The sequence below is a fragment of the Anser brachyrhynchus genome (assembly GCF_964034855.1).
Source record: "Anser brachyrhynchus genome assembly, chromosome: 7".
Classification (NCBI taxonomy): Eukaryota; Metazoa; Chordata; class Aves; order Anseriformes; family Anatidae; genus Anser; species Anser brachyrhynchus.
Window position 1 is genome coordinate 11,836,010 of NC_137701.1, and position 23,340 is coordinate 11,859,349.

Below are 23,340 nucleotides of genomic sequence, written 5' to 3' on the forward strand. Positions count from 1 at the left end.
TTTTAGGAACACACTGAGCAGGCAAGTTTCTTGTGGTCTTCCTTGAGTGTACTCGTTGTTCAGCCCATCTCCCTGCTGTGGGTGCCTTTCTCCTTGAGGCAGGACCATGGGGAGCTAGCAGCATTGTGTATTCTCTGCACAACTGGGTCTTTGAGTTCTGGCTCACACCCTACAAGCTGCCCTCAATAGCTTTTGTAGGCAATTTCAGAATGAGCATGTGGACCCTTGCTCTCTTCCACCTGCACGTCCTGGAATATGAGGGGGGCTTCCCCTCCGCAGCCCCGCTCTGGGTGACTTTTGTGGACATGCTGGGAAAAGTCCAATAGAGCACCACCAAGATGCTGAAGGGCCTGGATCACCTCTCCTATGAGGGGATGCTGAGAGAGCTGGGGCTGCTCAACCCTGGGGAGAGGAACCTCAAGGGGGGGGCTCATCCACGTCCACAGACACCTGAAGGGAGGGCACAGAGGACAAGAGTCAGGGACATGGGGCTGGGCACCCTGCTTGGGGTGTCCCTGCTGGAGCGGGGCTGGGATGGGTGGGCCCAGGTGTCCCTCCCCACCTCAGCCAGTCTGGGACTCTGCGATTCAGAAAGAACATGGGTTTTATTATAGTGACTGCAGCGCTGCAGGTGGGCTCTCATGAGAGCAGAGCAGAAGGGGAGAATCTCTTCCCTCGCCTTGCTGGCTTCACTTGTTCGGGTGCAGCCCAGGACACGATTGGCTTTCTGGGCTGCAAGCACACATTGCTGGCTCGTGGTCAGTCTTACATGCTCTCAGTCCACTTGTCAACCAGCCTGGATTCATGTTTGGGCTTGCCCCGGCCCAGGTGCAGGACCTTGCACTTGGCCTTGGTGAACCCCATGAGGTTCACACGGGCCCACCTCTCAGGCCTGCCCAGGGCCCTCTGGATGGCATCCCTTCCCTCCAGCATGTCGACCGCACCACTCAGCTTGGTGTTGTCTGCCTTCTTGCAGAGGGCGCGCTCAATCCCACTGCCCATGTCACCGACAGAGATGTTAAATAATAGCGGTCCCAGTACAGAACCCTCGGGGACACCACTCGTCACTGGTCTCCTCCTGGACATTGAGCCATTGACCACAACGCAAGAGTGCAACCATCCAGCCAATTCCTTACCCACCAAGTGGTCCATCTGTCAAGGGATGACGGGAAGCTCCATCCTGCACATGATGGTCCATTCTGGCCCTTGTGCCATCTGCCTCGTCAGCAAGCCTTGCTTGGGTGTGCTTGCCAGTGACAGAGCAATCAGCATGGCGAGCGATGAGATACCCAGACATACTCCATGGGCCTGTCTCCAGCTGTGGGCAGAAGGAGGTGCTGATGGAGAATACAAATATCTAAGCCAAATGTCAGGGTCCTTCCCTTACCCACCATGTCCATTCCAGCCACCGGAGCCCCATGGACTTCCTGAGCCTGGGGTGCACCCAGACACTTGTTGGCTGACCAGGGCACACACCTGACCTCTCCCATCCTGTGAGAATTGCCAGTTTTCCCCCAGTTCTGTGGCTGTGACACGCACAGCTCCTTGTTGTGCCAAAGACCATCTTTTTCAGTTTTCCTGCCCAGTGCCCACCTCATCCTCTCAGAGATCTCATCTCCCTGCGTGCTCTGAGGCTTCGCCACGCTGCTGGCCTGCCCTCCATCAGCAAGACACCGAAGGGCCCAGCATGTGGCAGAGCTGTGGGCAAGGCCCAGCTCTGTCTGCATTAAGGATGAGACTCCAAGGGCACGGAGGAATTTAGCTGCTGTTTCCAGATAGGCGTCTCTTTCCCTATCCATGATCCAGGCTGGCTTTGCAAAACTATTGTGCCACGTCGGCCCTACTTCTCTCCCATTTCCCCCCCGCAGGCAAAGGGTCACGTTGTCAGCTGCACAGAAGCAAGCTTGTGACTATGAGACATTTTTCGTTAGTCAGCAACAACCATCTCGGGTTTCAAACCGGCCAAAGCAATGAGTCCCAGCCTCCAAATATTTACAGGAGAGGCAGGAAATGAGGGCAAATCCAGCTAAACGGACAGGCTAACGCTGACAGAGCTGCTAGAGAAGTGGGGGGGGGGGGTTGTAGGGATGTTTTAGAGCAGTGCAGGGGGTGCTGAGGAGAACTGCGAGCCCGACACTGTCTTTGAGGTCCTCCAGGAGGGGGGAGGCCTGATCCTGCCAGGGGTGCAGGCTGCCAGCTCTCCTCACACTGGTGATTATTCACCTCAAAGCACTCAGCAAGGGGCCCGGCCCCGCACCTGCGCCTCTGCGGCCTCCCAGGCTTGTGGACACAACGGAGCATGGATGGGTAAGCAATGCCCTCCGTGTCCCAGGGAGTGGTAATTGCATTTGCATTCTTGTCTTGCTGGTCACCTCAGTGAGCATAGCTTGACCATAGATTCATCAGCAGTTGCAGGACCAATGCCGTATGCGTTCCTGTAGCCTAGTATTTTATAGTTTGTTGCTGGCTTCCCCTAATGCAGGAATCCTCTGGCCGGCTGTGTTCTCCAGTGACATTGTCCCAAGCCAAATGGTCATGGAAGGTGCTGGAGCAGGTTAGGTCAGGCTGACGGTTGGACTTGATGATCTGGAAGGTCTTTTCCTACCTAAATGATTCTCTGGCTCTCAGCAGAGCACAACAGTCACCACAGATCTGTGCGAGTGATTGACTGAGCTGGCAGCACTTTTACCTTATTTAAATGGTGGACGACGCGTTGTGTTCAGCGTCATTTCCTACCAGGTTGAACAGTGTGATCTCCATCTCTCTGTATTTTCCTCAGAGACAATCTGACCTGTCTGCAGTTTGGAGGCTACAGTCAGAGCTGGGATCGGTGTCGTGCTGCCAGCACCAGGTGCCTGAGTCCCTGTCTCCTTGCAGGGTCAAGAGGCCTGCCTGGAGGATGGCAACGCATCCAGTCCAAGCTTATCCTGATCATCCCTGCCAGCATATTTCCCATGCTCTTTCTGCAAGACATTCAGTGATCAAGCCACTGTAAAACATGCAAATCATGTAAAGCGATTTAAATGACTTAAAATGTGAAAAATGTGTAAATTACTTTTCCAGCTTCTGTTTAAGAACTTGTCTGAATGAATACCCTGACATGTATAAATATGGAGAAAGTGTCTGCAAATCCAACCCTATTTCTAGCGTCTTTCAATGCAAAATTTTAACTTCCCTCAAAGGCAGCCCAAGGTCCAAGGGAGCAGTGAGGCAGTTCGTTGGAAATGACTTGGCAGAGAAGGTGGGAATATAGCAGGAAGAACTGAAATATCAAAACGTAGATTATAGAAAAGGAAGTTTGGGCTGATGCACACAAGGAGCTTCACGGTGCTTTGGGAGGACCTACTACTCGCATCCTATGTGTCATTCACTGTGGGTGAAGGTGGTTTTGCCTTTCTGGACAATGATAAAGGATCCACTCTGAGCTACAGGTCTGGATATTTGGTGAGCTTACTGTGGGTGGGTGGGAGGGGGGTGAATAATCTATGTATTTATGCTCTTCTCCATGCTACTTCTCTCTTGAGGCTTTCAGCACTGACCAATGAACTGTGTCAAATCTTCCCTCATCATCATTTTCTTTAGCGGGATTGTAGGCAGTTTGAAGCCACGTCAGCTTCACTTGAGCTTTTGAGAGCGATGGGGGAGAGGAAGCAGTAGCAGACTTCCAGTCATTTGCTCTGTCTTAGATGTGCTTATGCCTCTCACCCAAGAAAGTGTGCAGAAGGCACTCATTTAGGAGACTTAACTTCCTATGTGTTCAGGGCTTGTGCCCTGGGTGATGGGAGAAAAGTGTGTATCCCTTGTAATGATGTGAGGTTGCAGGACGATAATGGAGAGCACTTGACCAATCTCTGTGAACAAGGCTGACCAGCCTCAGCTGACTGCTGAAGCCGCAGCACCCGAGACACAACAGCACGGCCAACGCTACTGTTGGACCTTGTCTGATGCAAGACCTATATCCTGCAACCCTTGCTGAGCTGCACAGCAAGAAGAGTCTGTGCCAGGCACTTACAGCTCTCTTGTTCTAGCCCTTGGACTTGCTGTCTCCTGAGTTTTGGCTTCCAGCACAGCCTGAATTTTCTCCTGAGCAGACCTCATGTCTCTGTCTTGAGTTTATCCAGCTGTTATCAACATATGTGCTTCCTTGGTGACTCATGCCCTGTTCCCTAACCACATCCCCTTCTCTCTTATGCCCCCACCCACCACAACTGAGTCACTTGGCCTCCCATGACAAGCCAGGAACCTCTTCCTTCAGTCATGCGTGTAGAAACTTCGAGCTGAGTCCAGCGTAAGCACCTCTGGACTTCCTTTTTCAAAGCAGGCTACAGAGCAAGATCTCACTCGCTGTTAACAGGCTGGTCCTGACCTGCCTTCATTCAGTGTGCAGTACCTAGACCAGATCTATACCCACACACTTCTGCTCACTGTGAATGCAAAGGGAACACTTTAGAGCAGTGTCGTCCTCTCTACTGCTCTTCGGTTCCCCAGAAGGACCAGTCCATCCCTAACTGATGCGGTAAGCAGAGGTTGCTCAACAGTCTTGGCTGGCAGGACAGAAGTAGGTGGCTCAGTGGAGGTGGGAGCACAGAAAAGGTCATTGTGAAGTCTTAGTCTTCCTGATCCCAAATCCTTTCCCATCTTTTGACTCTTCAGTAGCTCACGGGAAGTGACTTTATGGTTTTATCCCATGCCCCAGTAGCTGAAGAGCAGCTCAGTGTAATCGCCACCGAACCCGGTCTTTTACAAGCTTCACTTCCCAAGCGACGTTTATGCACTGTATGAAACACAGCCACTGTCAGCTCACTTTGAAGGTCTGCCACACAGCCAGAAGGGTTTGGATCTGTGGTTAACAAGCCAGACCGAGCTGGTATTCAAGCTGAGTGTATATTGGTAGCTATTTTCCCTAATGCTTCCTGTTTATGGTCAGTAGCTCCATCTATCATATTAAGCTTTTGTTAGACGTTTTCTTTGTCAATGGACAAACACACAGGGTTTTAATCACCATCTTCTCTTTATGCCAAAGACTGTTCATTTCTAACCTAAAGTAACTCATTCAGGGCTGTGATTTTTATGGAGTGCAAATTTAGTGGGAGAGGAGCTGTATTCTTCATTTTTTCCCTGTAGATCTGAAACATTACCTGGCTTCTTTCCCAGTGTCATCATCTTCAATTAAAGGACATTTTCATCTGCTCATGGAAGACATTTTAGCACAAGGGGAACACTGAAAAATGAGGTGTGTATTTCCTTTTACACACTGATGAGAGAGTTGCTGTTGGGCACCTTAATTTAGGGCTATCTCTGCCCCTCACTGCTACATAAGATGAGATGTTGGTGCAATGTCTCATCTTCACAGGACCTTTGTGAAGCAATGCAGTGTAACTTTTCAGGCTGGGAGGTGTACAGTCAAGATTAAAACATAAATTTGTCTCTATAGGAAGGTAATGGTATAAAATTAGATGAATCCTAGGAGGTATTTAAGAGATGTGTGGACGAGGCACCAAGGGATATGGTTTAGTGATGAGGCTCAGTAGGTCGGGTTGATGGTTGGACTTGGTGATCTTGAAGGTGTTTTCCAACCCAGGTGATTCTGTGATTCTATTTTTACATGGGCATCACAGCTCCTGGGTGACTGTCCTTGGTTTGGGGTAAGGTGTACTGGCAAAAAACAACCCACAGAGCCTTTCCTTGGAGGAGAAATACAGTATAGGTGCATTTCTGGGCTGCGGAAAGCTGTGTGAAATGCTAGACCTTCTGCTTTAGTCATCTTGAGTGAGCAGACTGGGCCATGCATACCCTGAGGTCAGACACGGTGGAGGAGGAAGATGGATATCTTGTTGGCCATGATACTGATGACTAAAATGTAATAATATTCCCCCCCACACCCCACCAAAGTCTTTCAGATGAACTTGGACAACTTTGGGTGTTTCTCATAAAACTAGAATTGTGTTTTTTCTGCTTGGCACCAGATGAGGCGGGCTGGCTCTGTGTGCCTGTGCCCTCCCCTGAGTGATGCAGAGCTTCCTTCAGGGAGCCGTGGCAGGACAGAGAGCTGGACCCCAGTTGCCCATCATGTCCCTGTGTTCTGGGAGCACTGGTCAGGAGCACCAACATAGACTCAGGACCAAGATGAACTCTGTCCCATCCCAGATTTATGCCAGAAGAAGATCCTCCTGCTGTAAACACCTTTCTGCTGAGAGACCCAGGCTAATTACCATGTTGCTGCCCTCCTTTGTTCTCTCATTTTCTCTTTTTGACTCCCCTGCTGCTTCAAACATGCTTGTGAGCTCCCTTTCTGGCAGTCAGGTCTGACAGCCTGTGGGTCTGACTTCTCCCTCGGACTGGAAGGGCTTTCCAGATGTGTGCACAAGATGTAAATACCACCTCAACACTACCACAAAACATTTCTTCATGCAGAAAAGGAAAGCAGAAATCCAGCGTTTTGGTTTCCTGCTGGAGGAAGATAGTGCTGTATCCCTCCCAAAGGCAGTTGTTCAGCTCCAGAAACTATTTAGGATGACATAGGAGTGGGATGTTCCAAAATTCTTGGAGACTTGATGGAAATGCAGTTGTGGGAAACCAATCATTGCTCAGAAATGTCTTTTGTTTTACTGGTGATATTTTTTCCTCTCTCTCCTCAGCTTGCCTTATATAATTATAAGGGTGGTGAAAGCTCAAAAGGCAAGGCTTGATTGCAGCAATTAACTTCCCCAGACACAGATGCTGAATGATTGTGAGCTTGGGCCTGTCTCTTGGCTGCTGCAGGCTACTGGAGTGATAGCTGGCATTCAGGAGTGAACCTCACTGCCCACCCCAGCATGTAGGGAGGGATGCTAGAGCCCCATTACCAACAGGGGACAGATACGATCACCAAGATGCACTAAGTGCCCAGGTCGCCTCAGCTCTTTATGGTGTTTAGAGACCCAGCTCCCCTTGGTTTCAAAGTGATTGAGTTGCTCATGATTCATCTCCATGTTTTCTCACTTTGACCAGAAGCACGCAGTAGGGTGAAAAGTAAAGACAGGTTTCCCCTTTTTTGTGCTAGGGACCTGAGCACAATTTCAATGCTAGCTAGGATCTATGAAGAGCTTTCTTTGGAGAGCAGAGGAAGGATCAACGAAGTCTGTCTGTGCCACATCAGATCTGGGAGCAGTGGTGGAGGTTTACAGCTCAGGGATTACCAGCAATATGCAGCAGCAGTGGAGGGATTCATGGATGGTTTGGGCAGAGGAGTTCTGCTAGGAAAGCCAGAAATGCTGCAGAGCACGTGTGGCTGGAGGAAGCAGAGAGAAGTTGTTCATGGGAACAACGCTTGCAGGCTAGATCTGGGGATTTTAGAGCAGTGAACTTCCAGCTGATCTTCTGCTTCTGCTGAGTGCAACTGCACAAGCAGTTTCTCTAGAAGAAAGAAAACTGGTGAGAAGAGTCCTGCCTGATGCTTTGCAGACCAACTCAGCAAGACCTGGGTTTCTCCTGAGCAACAGGACATCAGCAGGTCTTACCCAGGATTGCCTTGGGTGCCAGCAGTGGGAGTGTAAATATTTTGAGGCGGTTTCCTACAGGTACACTGGGCAGGCCGGGCTTGCTCAGCTTCCAGGATCAGGGCACTGAATTCATCGTGGCTGAGGGCCTCAGCTAAATCGGGGCAATTTTCTTCTCCTTGGGTTTTGAAGCGCCACGCTTCAGCCTTTGCATAAATAATTTGAAAGTGGAGGAGGAGGGTAGTCCTTTGAGGAAGGCAGTAGCAAGTGCACAGTAAATGATAACGATAAATGTCCTTCAGGAGGAACCAGCAGGGATGGCATCCAGATCCAGTTTTTTAAGCTGAGTTTTTCCATCCCCTCCAGCCTTCAGCTTCTGTCCGTGCCTGTTGTCTACATCCTCTGAAGACATCAAATACTCGGGCCGCTCCAATCCCTCCCTCAGCTGCAAGTCTGTTTGGGAACTCAACAGTGGGCTCTGTCGCAGGGAAAAGCAGGATGCTCAGCCACAGAGAGGCCGTGCTGAGCTCGGGGCAGTGCTGTGTCCGGGAGGCTCTTTCCTTGCCAGGGTAGCAGGATCATTCACTACACCTGCATTTATTACAGCTGGCAGACCCTTACCTGGTTAAGTGACACCAGTCCAGTGACACCTCCTGGGGTCATTTCCATGGCACGTGTCCTGTACAAGCATCCAGCAGTGGGAACTCCCCATGGCCAGGACACTCAGAGATATGTCAGAACTGCTTTCTTCCTCTTGGGGCTTCCCTTGGGGCTGTGAGTTCTTGCTGAGTCTGTGAGGAGCACAACGGGATGCCCCCGCCCTGCCTTTTTCCCTGCATCAGGACTTTGTGCATGCAGAAGCAACTGCTTGCCAGCTTTCTGCATCCTAGGGCCCCCTGTACAAAGCTCCCTTTCACCTTGGAGCATCCGGAAAACATAATGGGGCAGCAATTACTGGGGCGGGTGCAAACTCGGCTCTGGGAGATACATGGCGGGGAGCCAATTATTGTTAATTAGGCATGTTGCTGTTGGCTAGCCTGGGCTTTTGCTGCTGTGCAGGAATGTGTTTGCACCAGGGGAGCTTTGTGGCTGGCTGAGCTGCTGCTGGGAGTCACAGTTCAGGCATGCTTGGGTCAAGGGCTGGCCAGAATGGCTCCATACAAAACCTCACGTGGGGCAGATTTCACACCATGCTTACCCTTCGTGCTTTCTTCAAGAAGGAGATGAGGCACCAGCCAGGGCAGCCGGGAGCTCTGCAGCCCGGAGGTGATGGAAGCGCAGCTGGAGGTGGCTGACCACTGCAGCGGACATGTGCTGAGATCCTCCTGGACAGAAACATCTTGCAGCTGTTCCGCACTCTCTGCTGGACCCAAAATAGTCTGCTTTGTGGTTTCCCTGCCGTGTAGTTTCTGCACAGAGCTAGGGAACAATCAGACTGACACGGTAAAATGAGGAGAGCTCTTCTGAACCACCAGAACAATGTGTCTTCTGGTTTGGCTCCAGTTTGGCACAAAGCTGGGTATCCAACCTGTCATTTATTTCAAATAGCCACTGAGCTGTGACAAGGACAGCCATAGCTACCAGATCTCTGAAGCTCTTGGGAAAGAGCAGGGTGGATTTCAGTGTGAGGAGGGATTGCCCCAGCCTGGCCGTGCTGCCCCTGAAGGACCTGCAAGGAGCAGAAGTGAGGTTGCTGAAGGAGCACCCCTTGAGCCTTTGCTCCTCAGTGCCCCAGGCAGGGCCTTTGCAAGAGAGACACCCGGCCACCCCTGGCCGAAGGAGGCCTGAGGATTGCACGGGGACCATCTCCTTCTCCTCCCCGGAGTGCTGTGGTCTCCAGGGTTGGCCTCCTGGGGGAGGACGAGAGGACGGCAGGCAACAAGGGCACTGCCAGCCTCGCTCGGTGAATGGTGGCACCGCAGGCCGCCAGCAGCCTCCACCAGCCCTGTGGCCAAGTGGAAGAGGGATTATTGGTAGCGCCCTGAGGTGATGCCCCATGCCATCCCCACCTACACTTGCAGTGGATATGGGGGCACACATGGGGGATCCTCCCTCTCATAATTTGGGGGGCTGCTCAGCGCTGTCTCCTTCCTCAGTGCAGCTGGGGAGGTCCCAGAATCCGAGGGCAAGATCTCTGCTCATGGGATGGTGTGGGAGCAGGGTGCCAGGACCCTGCTGTCGGTACAGGGAAGGGCCTACCCCCCAACAGCACAGCCCTTCAGCAGATCCCTGCCTCGGTTCAAACTTTTGCTTCGTTTCAGTTCTCCCACATGGAAGAAAATGTGGAGCTGAGGTTTCCACAGCCACCTCCTGCAGGAGAAAACCAGAGCTCGGGCCCTTGTTCTCCCCACCAGATAGCACTGGGTAGCCCTTTGCTGACAAATATGAGGCCTGCAGTCTTGGAGCTGATAGTAAACCCACAAGAAGGAAAATTAAGACCTATAAGGCGTGGAAGAGCACTGTACTCCTTGCTGTGGCAGAGCAGGAGCAAGAGGGTCTGGGTTGCCAGCCCAGAGAGAGCAGCCAGACACCCAGCCCTGCGGCCAGCTCAGGAAATGGTCTTTTTGTTAAGCAGCTCTACGCAGCTCTAATTAAATTATGGGATTAGAGCCATCTCATTCCTCACTCATCTGGTGCCAGGCGCTTGTTCCAAGGGAGTGCTCTCCATTAAAGGGAAAACTGCCCACGTAGCACTCTGCGCGGTCTCATCAAGGGTCCGGGCTGCCACAGAGTCGTTCCTTTGTCACACTGCATTGCAGCTCAGCTGTTTGGGGCTGTGTGACCATGTCTCGCTGCCTGGCAGTCACTTAGGCCCTGAAGCTCTTTGCTTCCTTGTTTCACGACCTCCAAGTACTCCTCAATGGGTTTTCTGAGCAGAGCTCCCTTCGGTACTTGCAGCAAGGTAGTGCCTGGAGAGAACTAGTCAGATCATCAGTTTCCAAAAGCAAATTTGTATGTGGCCTCCATCTTCCTCTCCGCGCTCTGGTTCTTGCCTGTGGGCCTTCCAGGATGCTTATGGGATGGATAATCCTCTGCTTGCTGCTCTTAGCTGTGTGCAAGTCTGCTCAGGGTGCACAGGGTCAATCTGTGCATAGCAGCAAAATTCATGCTTTATGGGATGGTCTCACCCGAGGTTCTGAAGAGGACAAAGGCTTTGATCTGCGAGATCACAGTCACAGGAAGGTTTGGGTTGGCAGGGGCCTTAAAACCCACCCAATGCCTCCCCTGCCATGGGCAGAGACCCCCTCAACCAGAGCAGGAACCATCCAGCCTGGCCTTGGGCACCCACAGCTCCTCTGGGCAGCCTGGGACAGGGCCTCATTGCCCTCAGAATGAGGAATTTCTTCCACAAACTTAATCTAAATCTAGTCTCTTTTAGTTTAAAGCCATTTCCCCTTGTCTTATCACTATACTACCTGATAAAGAAGAAAATATAGCTCAGAGCAGCCAGCAAAAGAGGAAGCTCCAGGATGCAAAACAGAGTTCCCTTGTGTTTGTTTTTGTTGTGTGCAGTTCTTGGTTACACAAATTTCCTGTCCAAGGGCAGACCTCTCGTTATGCTGTGCTTGGTGATGAGAGATTTGGGCGCTTTTTCAGCTTACATTTTGGCACTGTTTTTCTTCTGTTGCTTCACAAAGATGTTGCCAGGGAGCCTTAGTGCTGAAGGAAAGGCTCTTCTCCTTTCACCACGCTCCTTATGACGTGGCCCCAACTCTCGTGACTTACCACCATGCTTTGAGGAGCCAGTCAGATTGCAGCTTGGTGAAGAAAGATCCCTTGCCATGGCCCATGCACAGAAAAGCAGGGACTGTCCTACACAGTGGTGCCTCTGTGCCCTCCAATTTATTAAGCATAAACACAGCGATAATTAAAATTTATTCCTTTCGCCAGGGGGAGATGTGTAGGTGATTGGATAATGAAAGCCTTTTGGGATAATTGGATGATAGACAGTGAACATTGCATGGATAGGGAGGAAGGGATGAAAAGACAGATGGAGTTTACAGGGAATAAAAGATGGTAAATCTGCTCAGAGGTTTTCTAGAGAATGTTTTTTTCAGTAATTTCTAAAGAAGTTGCTGGAAAAATAAGTGTTTTATACATCAATACAGAATATTTTGTTTTGAAGGTGAAGGGAATTCAGCGTCATTGGCTCTGTTTGTGGCCATGTTGACTCCAAATGAGCTGTTTTGTGGTTTTCTTTCTCAAGTTCTCCTGCATGTGCCAGGTTCACTAGCCAGATACTGCCTCCTGTAAGGTCCTGCACTCTGTCCCCAAATCTGTCCTCCTGCACCCAAACCTGGTGCAGGAGCTGCATGCACAGCCAGCACTGGGAGAGCTGGAACTTTGGCTGGGATGAGGAAGGGCCACAGGGCACCCCAACGAAGAGTCCCAGAGGCAGCGTGTAGGTGGACACTGGACATCCTCCAGAAGCCACAGAAATTGGCAATTTGACAAATTCCTCCTCTATTGTGATTTAGAGACAAGTAGAAAGAGGACAGTGTGTCTGACTGGTGTTCTGGACAAACTTGACACTGCCCAAACAGCATGAGGACAGTGCAGTTATCCTTGCCTAGCCACCGGGGGAAAGCAGGCTGCATTTGGCATGGCAGAACGGGCACCAGCATGGTCCTAGTGAGGACTAATAGGAGAACTACATCTCTTTGAAAGATTTCTGTAATATTATTTGTGAATTCCTACTTCCCAGGGTTGCAGTCTGCAACAGCAAGGCCCATTGCTGCTGCAGAGAGCACATAAGCCAGCTGCAGGGAATGACTGCAGGCTTCTTCCAGCTCTAGGAACTGACCGTTTATTTGCAAGCCAGACACGAAATTTCTCATGCCCTTTGCAATGTGGCATTTTCCCCTGCTGCTGACCGAATATGGCCGTTTTGGTGGGCTCACTGGAGTAGATAAAACTCAAGTTTCTCTTGCTCATTGCCTAGCATAAAACCCCATGCAAGGTCTTCTTGGCAGTGCTGTTGCCAGAGGGTCCATAGCATGAATCTTACCTCAGCTGTCTCCTTCATTCAATCACTAAGCTGCATAATTACTTTTGGAGAAGTCATTTTTCCCATCTTCTGCCCTTTCTTGGCTGGAGGCATACCATGTCTTAGTTTTAATATACTGCCTTCTCTCCTGGACAAACTCTCCATCTCTTCTGCTTTTGTAGAGTTAAGTAAAGCAGAGAAAATCCTGCCTGAAAGGAAGCATCTTCCCACAAACTGAGTTCATCCCTCAAAATATTCAAACCTCAGCTGGATACAGCCCTGAGCAACTGGATCTGGCTGGACCTGCTTCGAGCAGGGGTTTGGACTGGTGGCCTCCAGAAGTCCTTTTAAACTAAATCACTCGAGCTCTGTCCTTCCTGCCTCCTGCAGAGCCACTTTGCTCCCCTTTTTCCCCTCTCCTCTGCTCTGTCAGTCCTCAGCAGTGACCTGAATCAGGGGTGAAACCCTTTGCCCAACTGCCCGGCGTGGGTGAGGGCATCCCCCCAGTGCTGCTGAGCCCCTGATCGTGGCTGCCCTGCATGCAGGGTGCAGGAGGGGAGCCTTTAGGCTTCACAGCCTGGACCAAATATTTACCCTATGCATGGTGTGTCACAGGCAATTAAGGTAGCTGAGCCGAAAGCAGAGTGATGAGAGAAGCTGTTTGCTTTTCAAACCGGACCAGCAAGTGCCTATTAAATTATCCGAATTTCAGATAATATTTAGCCGTAAATCTTGTTAACAGCGTTCCACAGTATGGAGATGTGAAGGAAGGGAAATAAAAGGAAACAAAATGAGGAGGGGATATTTTGGGACTGGTAAAGAAGAAAGGAGGCGAATGCTGGCTGATAGCTTAGGAAGCGGTTTGCGGCTGATGGTTTTATAGGAAAGGCTTCAGCTCCACGAGGAAATCAGCTGGAACAGGCCTGGCAGGATAGCTCTCCACGTGAGAGCTCCTCTTGCAGAATACCAATGAGCTGAATCCAAAACAAAGTGGTTAGAAGAAGCTGTTTCAGGAAATTTCCCTGCACCAGGGCAGGAGTGGGGAGGTGGAGGGATTGCTCCTCGGAGAAGAGGAGCAATCTGGAAAGTTTAAAGCCAGCTATTCATGCTAGTTTTTCTTTGTGTCAGAATAGCTGGGGTTTATTTTTAATTTGTTACTTTGCTTGCTCTATTGCCCTACTTATGATGTAGGGACTGACCACAGTGGGTGTAAAATAAACTTAGGGTTTGGAGGGTGTACATTTTGTTAACTTGCCAATCCGTAAGAAAGAATCCAGACCAGCTACCTTATGCCCCACTTGGAAAGTGCACTGAGGAAGGCTTTGGGAAGGACTGGAAGCAATCAGAAAGAGAAAACCACTGTTTGCAGAGGGCTGCCAGTTTTGCAAGCTGTCCGTGCCTGCGCTGGGGCTCTCCCAGGTATGGCCTTTTGCTGATGCTCTCTGCTCTTACTGCTGGCAGCCAAAAACAATTAACTAGCAAATGGAGTGAGGACAGAGGCTAGCATGAATTACTGCCTCACAGGTGGATGCCCCCAGCCCTTCTGTTTCCCAGCCTGAAGGATTTGGCTCTGGGTTTATCCGGCGTGCACACCAGCCCCTGCTACACCCCTGCTATGTGGGGTGTGAAGCAAAAGCACTGCTGCTATGGGCAGGGGTGGCTGCAAGGACGTCACACCGGCCAGCTGGCGGGTAGCAACATTACAGACATACCCTGCTTTGCCGTCGCTTTTGTTGCTAAATTTTGCCATGAGTTCAGCTGGCTCTTTCGGGAGGAGCCCGGCCGGGTGGTTTCTGTGCTCAGCAATGGGCTGCACGCCACGCACCAAGCTGTCTCGCTGCCAGGAGCAGCAGGTCCTGGCAAGGGGCTGGGGCACGGCCGCGCTTCCCGGCAGCCAGGCGCTGCGGCAGCCTCCAGCCTGCCCTCCTCACAGCATCACCTTCTGCGTGCGCCTTCTCCCTCCCCAGGCACCGGCTGATGATGAGAGAAATCGCACCTCGGGCATGCTGTTTCCCAAGAAGCGTGGGAAGAAGGTTTTGCAGACAGCGAGGCAGTGCCCTGAGACATGTTTCCAGCTCCCCACAGTTGCTTGCCAGCGATGCGGGTTCCCTGGGCTCCTTTGCTGCCGTTGTCGCAGCAGCCTCAGAGCTGCCCTTCCCACACCTCTGCCACCTCCCAGCTGGGTCAGGGACTGTCTGCGCTTGTCCCAGGGGCAGCACATGCAAGGCACAGCTCCACCTCTCCTCTCCCCTCAGCTAAATAGGGAAAGCGCTGCCCCACAAAGCTGCCGCCTCAGGTGGCGTTTTGCCCAGGTTGCAGAGGTCCCACATCATCACCCCCTTTCTCTCCATCACGCCTTCTAACAGGCAGGTTTTGAAGCCTGCAACAAGGGCGTGGGCCCCGTGCTGTCAGCACTCAGCTCGTGTTTCCCTCTCCGATGGCCCCGGGCTGAGAGATTGGGACCTCCCCTTCCACGCAATGCAAAGAGGATTTCAAAAGCCTGCTTGCAGCTCCAGCCCAAGCTTTGCAAGAGAGCTGCCAGGATACATCCAGCCAGGCCAGGAGAGTACCTGGCCATGGCAGCTGGGAGTCTTTTAAACAAACTAAGATGACGCCCACATCCATCCTGGCCATCTGTGTCATGCAGGACATGGCTATCAGTCCAGGGCACTGTTAACCAGTGCCATGGCAGCCCTTTGGTTCTGGTTATCAGCTGGTGACAAGGGCTGATGGCAGGAGGAAAGCCAGGATTTAAAAGCTGTGATCTGAACCCTGCGCTGCTGTTTGTTTCTGGGTCACGCATGAGGCCATGCAGAGCTTATTTTCAGATTCTGGCTTAAAGATGCCTGAAATCTGATTCAGTTTATATCTGGGGAAGCCACAGATCATGGCAGTGACAGCCCCTACTCTGGAGGAATTTGGGGGAGGTAGCAGAGGAGAGAGGATGATCTTTAAGGTCCCTTCCAACCCGAGCCATTCTATGATTCTAGCTTGCACTTGATTTTTCTTTCCAGGTGTAGTGAAATTTCACAGAGACATTAGCCTTGCTTCATTAGTGAGTGCCAGGAAATATTTCTGAAAGCCTTCCTTATCACCATGCTGTTCCTTTCCAAACCTTGCCCCTGCATCAGCCAGGTGTGCGTGCCGCCTGCAGTGAAGCAAATCCAAACTAAAGCCTCCTAGACATCCCAAAATAAACTGGCATGGCCCTGGTTGGCTCTTTGTCCGGGAACACAAGTGGCCCTCATGGCTGATGTGGACGACAGCTTGCTGGATGCGAGCGGCTGGCCATCAGCTGGGCTGCATGACGGCGTGCTGGTCACAGCACATTAAATAGCACGGTCCCCTGGGCATCCCCTGCTGGGGACCTTGCTGGAGCACAGCCATCGTGGTGCTGTGCACCTCAATGCTCTTCACTAGCTCAGCTTCAGAGCACAGGTAAATCTCGGTAACATATCTCCTCCTCGGAGGCAGTGGCTGTGGGCAGCAGGACCTGGGCATCTCCCCACCCTGCTTGCTTGCTGAGGACCAGCTGCCTGGCTCCTCCATGAGGGGCCGCAGAGAGCCACTGGCTGAGGATGTGGGCATGCAGGGACTTTCTCCTTCCCCATCACACTCCCTGGGCTCCTATGGTACCAGGTATTTCTTCCCTGGGTAGGATTTTCCAACCTTGAAGGCTTGGAGATTAGTTGGCTGCATTGAAAGCTGCAGGGTCTGGGTAGAAAGCAAGTTAGGAAAACATCTTTTAAAGTGTTTTGTTGACATGTTTACCCTAATTTTGTCAAGCCCCAGGGAGCTGGTACACAACTTAAAACAGCTTCAGTTGTTTTTAAGTTCCTCAAGGGCTGCTGTAGGCATGCACCTTCAGGAAAGCTGGTCTGAACTGACTTCTCAGTTAGAGTAATTAAACACACTTTAATTTTATCTTTGGGGGAAGAGTCCCTGGATGGACAATGCACTCAGCTCAGGCTCGTTGTACCAGGGCAGCCCTCATGCTGTGGTCAGGACGAGATAATTTGCCACTGTCACTTGAAATTTCTCCCTGCTATCTGTTTTCTGTGAGTGGCAGTGTGTGCCTGGGAAGCTCCCTGTCATCGTGACATGCTTTCAGTTCATGCTGTAGTTTGTGACTTCTACCCGTGCCTGCTTGGTCTCACCCAGAGATACCGGTGCCTGTTTGATCTAGCTTACCTCACTTTGAATCACAGCCGCATTAATCCTTCTTAAGCCTAGCCACAAAGAGACTTAAAGCAATTTAACTGGGAAGCTTTGCATTTAATTTAGGCGAACATTTCTGGGGCTCCCCGTGCAGGACGCCTCGCTGTCCTGTGGCCACAGCCAGCAGCCACATGTACAGCACTTTTCTGCATGGGTTGCAGCCTTGGTCTGGAGCCAAAGCATGAATAATTCCTGCTGCCACATTCCCTGTGGTCCTGAGGAAGACCTGCCCCATGGTGGGACGTGGATCTGAGCCACGCTGGGTGCCAGGGCAATCCTCTGTGCGCAAGCTTGCTATTGCACGTCTCTGGACTCAGGGAGTTTGTGGGATCGCGTTCCTAGGGTCTGGGAAAGACAACAAAGAAATACCGATCCGTGCAGGTCATGCTGCAGTTGTATAACCACATCCCTTCAGAAGAGGTCTGTGTCTCCTCTGCAGAGCTTCTCAGTGGTCTGTGGACAGGTAAAAAAGCAGGCTTGCAGAGAGGATATATTTAACAGGGCATTTTGGGGCAGCACGGGCTTTCCTCCAGCCCCAGCCATCCCAGTGTTCATCCCATCCCAGTGTCTGTATCAGCAAGCTCCTGTGCCCTCAAGATCAGAGCTTGCAGGGTGTTCAGATCTCTTCGCTGTCAGAAATCATGAGGATTTGCTGGCTTGGAGTGGATTTAACTGGGAAGGGGCTGAAATAGAAGCAGGTTGGTATTGATGTCAGTCTCTTCTGGCCCAGGTTCTAGATCTGCATGTTGATTGCGTGAAGACGAGTGTTGCATTGCATTTGGCTTGCAAAGTGTTAGGAGGATTCAGCATTCCCCTGCACCCCCGAGGCAAGGAGTACATCTCTGGGAGCAAGGTGGGATTTCAAGTCCTTCTGACGCTGAACATTTTAAAGTGTCTGTCCTTGGGGATGTTTCTGTTCCTCTGACCTGTTCCTGATCTTTCTCAAAGAGGTCTTCAGCCTCAGATAAGAGAGAAAGGGACCTTCCCGTGTCTCACTGCTTCCTCTTGCCTTTGCCACTGTTACTTTTAACATGCTCAGCTTGCAGGGACGTTCAAAGAGGGACAGGAGAAATACCCTGGCACGTGGTTGTATTGGTTTTGAAGCCTCTGGCTTTGCTGGAGGACTCTCAGTAGACCTTGTGGAGTGGTTTTGCAGAATGGACACAGGCTAGAGGCAAAGCATTTTTCTTTCTTCTCCAGCTCTCTATTCTTAAGCAGGCTCTGAAGACCTCTCCTGAGTACTCAGATTGCTGTTTTGTTGGGTTTATTTTGTGATAACTTTTCACTGCAGCTATTTTGGGGTAGAAATGTGATAAAAGGGAAGAGGAAGGAAAGATTTATTTTCCAATTCTTTTTTTCTTAAAGCCAGAAGTGAGAAAATGGAAAATATAAAAGAATATGAAAATGCCCCAATTCTTTCAAAATACTCCTTGCTGATTTCCACTCTCAATTACAGATTTTGTGCATCAGAAGAAAAAAAAAAAGGTAAAAAAAAAAAAAAAGGTAAACTGTAGCTCCCGTAGAAATATTGGGGCATTTTGGTTTGTCCGCTCTGGCTAGAGTACTGACCTGGAGACACAGGGCGAATTTTCTTTGACTTCAGCTGCTTTGAAAGACCCGTTGTTCCTTAACAGTGGTCGTTTATGCTGACGTACGCGTTTTGTGTGCATCTGTCAACAGGGGAGGAGGAAATTATTGAAATGGGTAATAAAGGAGATGAAAACAATCCATGCTGGTCTCCGGATAATAACCAGCTGACATTAAGACTAAGCCCAGCCGATTACGGTTAATAATAAATGATCATTAATTAAAGCTAAATTAAAGGGGAAGGTGCAGGCTTGGCTCTCAATCCAATTAGAGGCCTGTAATTCATAACGGAGAGAATCTGTCCAGCCGGTAATAAATGATCAAAGGCTAGCAAAGTCAACAGCAGGACTGTGTAATGGTTTAGATGACGTGTCGACAGGGAAGAGGCCAGGGAAGGATTAGCAGGACTGTGGCCAGGCGTCTTGTTTGGTTTGCCATGCAGCGTGCCAGCGGGGTACGTGGCAGCGCACGCGCGTGTGCCCACATGTGAGGGCCCAAAGACAGGCCACAGCCTGGCTCCAGAACCCCTTGCAGCAGGCCCAGAGGGATGTATGGACCTGGTAGAAGGAAGATCTTCATTGTGAGCCCCCAGCAGGGACAGCTGGAGGGAAAAGGCCCTTGGGCAGCTGGTCAGGTCTCTGGAAGGAGGGCCAGAAGGGTGTTTAGACAACCGTTGGGGACACACCATTAAACAACAACAAACAACAAGCAAGGTGGTTTTGGCTCTGTTCAAAAGCCTCCACTGCATCTCAGAAAGTCATGGCCTCATATGCCTGAGCCTGACTGACTTCTACCTTAGCGTTTAGACAATGGCATAAGACAGGGCTGCCCCTGGAGGTGTCTTCCTCCCAGACTTGCCATTCAGCTCCCAGTCTCAGGCAGCTCCAGTCCACATAAAAGGGAGCCCAGCACAAAGCCAGGAGGATTACCCAAGCCAAATCAATCTCAAGGGCCCAGGAATCATAACTTTAAAAATGTGGATTTATCAGGGCCAAAGGGAAGTGCTTACGCTTGTCCCCTCTCCCCAGTCACGCCTGGGGCCCAGCTGGCTCCCAGCCCCTCTTGCAGCACCAGAGGCTTTGTGCCACAGTGTGTGAAGTCCCCACGTCGTGTGAGAAGCAGAGGAAAATGATGACAGCCACTTGCTTTGCTTTCAGAAGCAAAACTGAAGCTGGTACAAGTTCAGACCTGACTCTGATGTGTCATGTGTGTGAGGATGGAGAGTCAGAGGAGACATTCATACCCTCAAAGTTGATGCTATCATTGGCAAGGGAGCAGTTGTTCACTGGGAGATGAGAAGATGAGTCAAGAAGAGGCTGCCAGTGGAGCAGAACATGCAACCATCCCTGGCAGCATCAGCGATGCTGACAAACCAGGGAAAACAGGTTACGTTCATTGGGGAAGCATTAGGGATAAGCAGGTAATGTGCAGAGGCACCCAGCCAGCAGTAGAGGATGTGAAGCCAAATAATTCCCATTATATTTCCCTCTTCTGCCAATAGTCTGGGAACCAAACCCATTGCTCAGACTGTTTTGAGTAGGTGGAAGCCCTCTCTGCTTCCACAAGTGGTGATGAGGGAACTTTGCTTACCCACGGTTTACTTGCTGTGCTTCAAGTGCTACCACCTCACGTAACTCTGATGGAGTCAGAGAGCAGTAGGAGCACCATCCTAACCACAAGCCCCAAGGTCTTCACACACTTCAGGGCTTGGATTCTGGGGACAGAAGATTCCTTGTTAAACCTCGTGGTGGTATAGAGAAGCTTTAGATCATCCCATCTTCCAAGGGCCTCAGAACTACCAGCTATGGGGAAATGCAACATTTTGAAAGACTGGTGTGTTTAAAGCACACTCAAACCTTCAGATATGTCCCTCAAATGATCCTCAAATAATTTGTAATCATGCTCTGAAAACACCGTTCTGGTCCAAAGAAACTCTACCTATGTTTTCTGCCTTTTACTTCTCTGTCTTAGCTTCACAGCAACTGATCCCCAGATGTTCTAGACTAGATTAAAGGGAATGCTCTAATTCAGGAATAAATGTGTGGATTTGATTTTTTTGTTTTGTTTTGTTTAATGTAGTAAAGAGAAAGCCTTTTTGCATTTTGGCTCAACGCAGCTTCACACTGCCAGTATCCACATAGGTAATTCAGAAAGATGCTCTAGTTTGGACTTGTATACTGTATAATTAACCACCAGGTTTAGACCCATCCTTGTGGCACCCCTGTGAAGTGTGAGCTGGAGGATGACTGACACAGCTGAGGCACTGGGGCTTGCTGGGAGCAGATGAGTATCAGTTTGTGCCAGCACTGGGTACAAGGTAGGAGCCAGGGAAGAGAACCTGGAAAAGTTTAGTCTCTTTGCACAGCGTTGTGAGAGGAGGCAGTTACTGACTGGCGGCAGTATTTCCTAAACTGCACTGCCTATGCTTTCCAGGCCAGTATGTGCATGTACCTGCGTGCAGAGCAGCCGTGGACAAAAGAAGCTCCAGGTCTACAACATGCCAGTGGGCAAGGCTGCAACAGCTACATCATGGCCTTGTATCTTCAAGAAGAAGCAAGAGGGAACCTGATCCTGCAACCAGCCAAACAAAAATACAATTAAGAAGAATGAGATGAGCTTGGAAATATTTGGATTACCTTTCTCCAAACAAATTCTTTTTTTTTTCTTCTTCTTTTTTTTTTTTTTTTTTTCAGAGACTTGATCTTTCCATGTTTCTAAGCTCCAGACCTGGGTGCACAGACAGCAAGAGCAATTTTTGGGAGTGTTCACAACGGACTGCCCTACCCCACAATTCCCACAATGGATTGGCACCCACACCTGGTGTGAACATCTGGTTTGATGCTGAAGGCACTGTTTAAAGAGCAAGCTTCTGATCTGAATTTCCTTCTAAATGAAGCTTCTAAAGGCTCCAGCACGATATAGCAGGGTACAGTTATGTAGGAAATTGCCTTCAATCCATTTGACTGTATCTGAGATGATTTTTTCCCTTCCTGACCTCCAGAGGTTATTCTGGAAAACCGATTTTCAAGGTGCTATGGCAGGAAGAATAAAAATAGCCAAACAGATGAACTGATCTCTCTGAGAGTGCAAATACTTCCAAGTGCTCATAGTTCAGAGACCATGAAGCCTGTAGCAGGAAGCAGAGGGAATCCCTATACAAAAGAAGGAAATTTGGGAAGAATGACTTAATCTAAGAGAAAATTAGGTGCTGTGGCCTGTTGCTAGCAAGGCAAGAGTGTCTCAAAGTACCAAGCCCTTGTGCGTGTCATGCAGGGTGCCAGAGCACAACACCCCTGTACAGCTGAACCTTCTTCGTGGAGCAGGGCTGCTGGCATCTCACAGGGGTTTCAGAGACAGGCTCTGGGGACTCCACCATCTGAGTACTCCATCTGAAGAACAGTGTGGGATGAAATTTGAAAATACCTCTAAAATTGCCTCTCAAATGCCAGCCTGGGAACTGCTTAAAACCAAATGTCATCAAGCTGATTTAGGAGGGAAGCCCGATTTAATCTTCCAGCACTGGAAGCTATTGCTTTTGGGAAGTGCGATCATGGAGACAGAGCTGGCTTAGGCTCCCAAGCTCTGCTGTGGGTGTCTGCTGGGCGATGTGATCCTCTTGTTGTGAGAAATGCCTCTCAGACACCAAAGAGCACACTAAGCAAATACTCTTCTGATCCTTTTACCCCTCCCCATCCATCCATCTCCCCTTTTCTCTGTTGTGTTAGCAGCACTGCCCTCCTTTCACAGGGCTCCCCACCCTCAGGAATTTCTGGGGAGGGGAAATGTGTGGCTTCTGCTTTGGCTTCAGCCATTAGCTACCAAGATTATGCTGGGGTACAGTTTGACCTTTTGGTGGATGAGGGCTCATACTTTAAAGATGACTTGACTACAGCACTCACGGGGGCTTGGAGAAATGAGAGAACAGATAACAGAATAAGGAGGAGTCAAAAACCAGATAAGACTCAGAAAAGCCCTCAATATCATTTCTACCTAGAGTAAAAGACCTGGCATCGTTGCTTGAGGCACGGTGGGGAGAAACTGAAAAATAAGCCACTAAGATTTTTCCTGCAAAGATGTGAACTCAGCAGGTGGAACAAATTCATAAGGATCCTCCCCCTTCCACACCTCACAGCTTTTAAAAAGCAGGGCCCCACAGATTTACTGTGTGTCACACTCCTGATCATAGACCATGGAGGATTTGTAGAGCTATGGACACTTCCCCTCAGCCTTACACAGCACTGGTGGCCCACTACGCTCCTGTCAACGTTGTCACTGCCCATGCTTCCTCTTGGCACCCTTGCCCACGTGCCATGCTGCTCTGAGTCTGTTTCACCTCTGCACACCGAAAGCTTGCTGTGACTGCCTTCAGGTGGGACCTGGCTGCTTCAGCAGAGCCCTCCAGCACAAGTCAGAGCCACAGCTTCAGACCTGGTCACCTTGCCGTATGTTGGCTCCAATTCAGTGAGGGATGGATGTGTGCCGTACCCCACACTGGGGGTTATCTCAGGTATTTAGGTTATGCTAGGCATCTGCTTTATCTCAGTGTTCAGTATCCAGCCCCTCCGGATCCCGGACAGTGAGAAACTGGTAGATAGTTTCACCCCCACAGCTTTGAATTTTTAACTTTTAGCTGTCCCTTGTCTCCTGGCCATCACATGCCAATTCCCCCCAGCATACCTCACTTAATTTCACCGTATTCACTGAAAAGTGGTGTAGGAAGTTCATTTGGGCTGCTAAGTTATCATGCACTCAAAATGCAATGCTCAGGGTGTTTTGTTTTTGCTCAAAAAAGCTCAGATTTGGGAATGGGCTTTGGGCAGGGTGCAGTGACAGCTGTCCTTGTAGCCACTGGCCCGGCTGGGACTTGAAATTGCTATCCTTACCCATCCGGCCCCTGACTGCTTGAGTCCAGCCTATGGGGAAAAAAGAAAACAAGGCACAGTGGGAGCCCATGGAGGGAGGGAGGAGGCTGGAAAGTCCCTGCGGGCTTGTGATGCTGATTCCTCTCTTCCATTTTACACATCCTAATGCCATTTCCCTTGAGGCTGAGGAAGGCAGAGAGGCTTAAGT

General features: G+C 50.3%; 1 long non-coding RNA gene across 1 annotated transcript in view; it reads left to right on the forward strand.

Annotated features, from left to right (window-relative positions):
• Window positions 1–283: 283 nt before the first annotated feature.
• The window catches only part of LOC308197841, a 31,736-nt gene continuing 8,679 nt past the window's right edge, over window positions 284–23,340 (forward strand). Inside the window, exons 1-2 of the long non-coding RNA XR_013953361.1 lie at window positions 284–2,307; window positions 2,780–3,431. This is a non-coding gene — a long non-coding RNA (uncharacterized lncRNA). The remainder of the gene's footprint in view (window positions 2,308–2,779; window positions 3,432–23,340) is intronic.